Source organism: Neomonachus schauinslandi, chromosome 13, assembly GCF_002201575.2.
Source record: "Neomonachus schauinslandi chromosome 13, ASM220157v2, whole genome shotgun sequence".
NCBI classification, from domain to species: domain Eukaryota; kingdom Metazoa; phylum Chordata; class Mammalia; order Carnivora; family Phocidae; genus Neomonachus; species Neomonachus schauinslandi.
Window position 1 is genome coordinate 50,889,870 of NC_058415.1, and position 4,634 is coordinate 50,894,503.

At 44.4% G+C, this 4,634-nt stretch overlaps 1 pseudogene; it reads left to right on the forward strand.

Moving 5' to 3' along the window:
- Positions 1 to 250: 250 nt before the first annotated feature.
- LOC110572657 lies at positions 251 to 1,042 on the forward strand (annotated as a pseudogene).
- The last annotated feature ends 3,592 nt before the right edge of the window (positions 1,043 to 4,634 follow it).

Below are 4,634 nucleotides of genomic sequence, written 5' to 3' on the forward strand. Positions count from 1 at the left end.
TCTTTTACCTCTTTAGTTAGGTTTATTTCCAGGTATCTTATTCTTTTTGAGACAAAATAGATTTTTAAACAAAAGTTGTTACTAGAGACAAAGACATAATAAGAGAGACATTCCATCAGGGAGACATAATAATCATAAACAAATATGCCTGTAATAACAGAGCACCAAAATACAGAAAGCAAAAGCTGACAGAACTCAAGTAAGAAATAACAATTCAACATTAAGAATGGAGATCTCAAGTTTCTCTCTCCTCCAGCCATCCAAGATGCCAAAAGGGAAGAAGGTGGCCCTGGCCCCTGCTACTGTGAAGAAGCAGGAGGCCAAGAAGGTGGTCAGTGCCTGTTTGAAAAAAGTCCCAAGAATTCTGGCATCAGACAGGAGATCCAGCCCAAAAGGGACCTCACCCACTTGTCAAGTGGCCCCACTACATTCAGCCGCAGTGGCAAAGGGCTACTCTGTATAAATGTTTAAAAGTGTCTCCTGCAATTAATCCGTTCACCCAGGCCTTGGACCACCAAACAGCTACTCAACTGCTTAAGCTGGCCCACAGACCAGAGACAAAGCAAGAGAAGCAGCAGAAACTGTTGGCCCAGGCTGAGAAGAACGCTTCCACCAAAGGGGATGTTCCCACTAAGAGGCCTCCTATCCTTCCAGCTGGAGTTAATACTGTCACCAAGTTGGTGGAAAACAAGAAGGATCAGCTCATAGTGATCCCACATGATGTGGGTCCAGTTGAGCTGGGTGTCTCCCTGACTGTCCTATGTTGTAAGATGGGGATTCTCTACTGCACTAACAAGGAGAAGGCCAGGCTGGGGCATCTGGTCCACAGGAAGACCTGTACCATTGTCGCCTTCACATAGGTTAACTTGGAGGACAAAGGAGCTCTGGCTAAGCTGGTGGAAGGCATCAGAACCAATTACAGTGACAAATATGATGAGATCTACCGCTCTGGGGAGGCAACACTGTGGGTCCAAAGTTGGTGGCTCACAATGCCAAGTTGGAAAAGGCAAAGGCTAAAGAACTGGCCACCAAACTGGGTTAAGTGCACACTGTTGAATTATCTGTACATAAAATAAAAAGTTCTCTTTGAGCCAGTGTCAAGGAAAAAAAAAAAAAAGAGAGAGACTTCAATACTCTATTTCAATAATGGAAACAAGTCAGATGGTGAAGAAAATAGATATTTCAACAACACTATGAATCAACTATCCCTAGTGGATATCTATAGAACACTCCATGCAACAACAGAATATATATTCTTCTCAAGCACATATGGAACATTTTCCAGAGCAGACCTTGTGTTAGGCCATAAAAAAATCCTCAATAAATTTAAAAGGATTTAAATCACACAAAGTATGTTCTCTGACCACAATGGTATTATATTACAAGCCAACAATAGGAAATTTGGGAAATTCAAAAAAATATGGTAATTAAATTAAATGACAGGGCAAGGAAGAAATCACAAAGGAGAGTTAAAAATTGAGACGCGGGCGCCTGGGTGGCTCAGTTGGTTGGGCGACTGCCTTCGGCTCGGGTCATGATCCTGGAGTCCCGGGATCGAGTCCCATATCGGGCTCCTTGCTTAGCGGGGGGTCTGCTTCTCCCTCTGATCCTCCCCCCTCTCATGTGCTCTCTCTCTCATTCTCTCTCTCAAATAAATAAAATCTTTAAAAAAAAAAAAATTGAGACGCATATAAATGGAAACACAACATACCAAACCTTTTGGGATACAGCTAAAGCAGTGATTAGAGAATAATTACTATTGCAAATGGCTTTACTTAAAAGATCTCAAATAAATAACTTTGCCTTCCATCTTAAACTATAATTTCAGGGGCGGAGCAAGATGGCAGAGGAGTAGGAGACCTGGATTTCGTCTGGTCTCAGGAATTCAGCTGGATAGGGATCAAACCATTCTGAACACCTACAAACTCAACAGGAGATCAAAGAAAAGAATAGCAACAACTCTCTGAACAGAAAAGCGACCACTTTCTGGAAGGTAGGACGTGCAGAGAAGTGAATCTGAGGTGATATTCGGGAGGATAGACGGCGGGGGAAGGGCCTCCGTCGGCCACTTCTGGCAAGTGATAGAGCCGCGGAGCACAAAATTGGAACTTTTAGAAGTCGGCTCCACTGAGGGACGTCACTCCGGTGGCTAAGCGGGGGGGTGGAACCCTCGCGGGACAGTGTGGTCTCAGGACCCTCGGGGTCACAGAAAGACCGGGGGTGCCTGAGTGTGGCAGAGCTCCCAGGTATCAGAGCGGGGAAGCCGGCTGCAGAGATGGAGCCGAGGCGCGGGCTCTCAGCTTGGGGTTGCCAAAAACCGTGATCCGCGGCACAGTCGGGCCACTGCTCCTCCAGCAGGGACCCAACAAGCGGCATATCCAGGGGGACTCACCTTCTTTCCCCAAGAGGAGAGGCGCGGGAGCGCACTGCAGGGATCTGCTGGGTTTGGAGACTCCACACGGAGTCGGGTGCCAGAGATAGAAACACGCGGTCACAGGCCGGGTGAACACGGAGTGCAGCCGGAGACCGGGGAGACGGGAGTGACTGACGGCTTTTCTCTGGGGGCTCACTGAGGAGCGGGGCCCTGAGTTCTCGGCTCCTCCAAGGCAGAGATTGGGAGGCCGCCATTTTCACTCTCTGCCTCCAAAGCTGTAGGGAAAGCTTGCAGGGAACAAAAGCTCCCGAGAGCAAACCCGAGCAGATTACTTAGCCCGACCAGCAAGGGCGGGGCAGTTCCGCCGATGGCAAAGACATTTGGGAACCATGGCAACAGGACCCTCCCCCAGAAGATCAGCAAGAACAGCCAGCCAAGACCAAGTTTACCGATCAATGAGAACGTCAGAACTCCAGCGCTAGGGGAATACTGCACATAAAATCCATGGCTTTTTTACCATGATTCTGTAGTCTTTCAAAGTTATTTTTTTTTAACTGTCTTTTCTTTTTTTTGAATTTTTCTTTTTCCCTTTTTCTTTTTTCTCTCTTTCCCTTTCTTTTCCCACTGCTTCAGGTTTTTTCTGATTTGTTTAGAGTATATTTTCTGGGAACATTGTTACCCTGTTAGCATTTTGTTCTCTCATTAATCTATTTTCCTCTGGACAAAATGACAAGACGGAAAAAAATCACCTCAACAAAAAGAACAAGAGGTAGTACCGACTGCCAGGGACCTACTCAATACGGACATTAGTACGATTTCGGATCTAGAGTTCAGAATCATCACTTTAAAGATACTAGCTGGGCTTGAAAAAAGCATTGAAGTTATTAGAGAAACCCTTTCTGGAGAAGTAAAAGAACTAAAATCTAACCAAGTCGAAATCAAAAAGGCTATTAATGAGGTGCAATCAAATATGGGGGCGCTAACTGCTAGGATAAATGAAGCAGAAGAGAGAATCAGTGATATAGAAGACCAAATGATGGAAAATAAAGAAGCTGAGAAAAAGAGAGATAAACAACTACTGGATCACAGGGGCAGGATTTGAGAGATAAGCGATACCACAAGACGAAACAACATTAGAATAATTGGGATCCCAGAAGAAGAAGAAGAGAGAGAGAGGGGCAGAAGGTATAATGGAGCAAATTATAGCAGAGAACTTCCCTAATTTGGGGAAGGAAACAGGCATCAAAATCCAGGAAGCACAGAGAACCCCTCTCAAAATCAATAAAAATAGGTCAACACCCCGACATCTAATAGTAAAACTTACGAGTCTCAGAGAAAATCCTGAAAGCCCCTCGGGAGAAGAGATATGTAACCTACAATGGTAGAAACATTAGATTGGCAACAGACCTATCCACAGAGACGTGGTAGGCCAGAAAGGACTGGCAGGATATATTCAGAGCACTAAATGAGAAAAATATGCAGCCAAGAATACTATATCCAGCTCGGCTGTCATTGAAAATAGAAGGAGAGATAAAAAGCTTCCAGGACAAACAAAAACTAAAGGAATTTGCAAACACAAAACCAGCCCTACAGGAAATCTTGAAAGGGGTCCTCTAAGCAAAGAGAGAGCCTAAAAGCAACTTAGACCAGAAAGGAACACAGACAATATATGGTAACAGTCACCTTACAGGCAGTACAATGGCACTAAATTCCTATCTTTCAATAGTTACCCTGAATGTAAATGGGCTCAATGCCCCAATCAAAAGACACAGGCTATCAGACTGGATTAAAAAACAAGACCCATCGATACGCTGTCTGCAAGAGACTCACTTTAGACCCAAAGACACCCCCAGATTGAAAGTGAGGGGGTGGAAAACCATTTACCATGCTAATGGACACCAAAAGAAAGCTGGGGTGGCAATCCTTCTATCAGACAAATTAGATTTTAAACCAAAGACTGTAATAAGAGATGAGGAAGGACATTATATCCTACTTAAAGGCTCTATCCAACAAGAAGATCTAACAACTGTAAATATCTATGCCCCTAACATGGGAGCAGCCAATTATATAAGGCAATTAATAACAAAAGCAAAGAAACACATCGACAACAATACAGTAATAGTGGGGGACTTTAACACCCCCCTCACTGAAATGGACAGATCGTCTAAGCAAAAGATCAACAAGGAAATAAAGACTTCAAATGACACACTGGACCAAATGGACTTCACAGACCTATTCAGAACATTCCATCCCAAAGCAA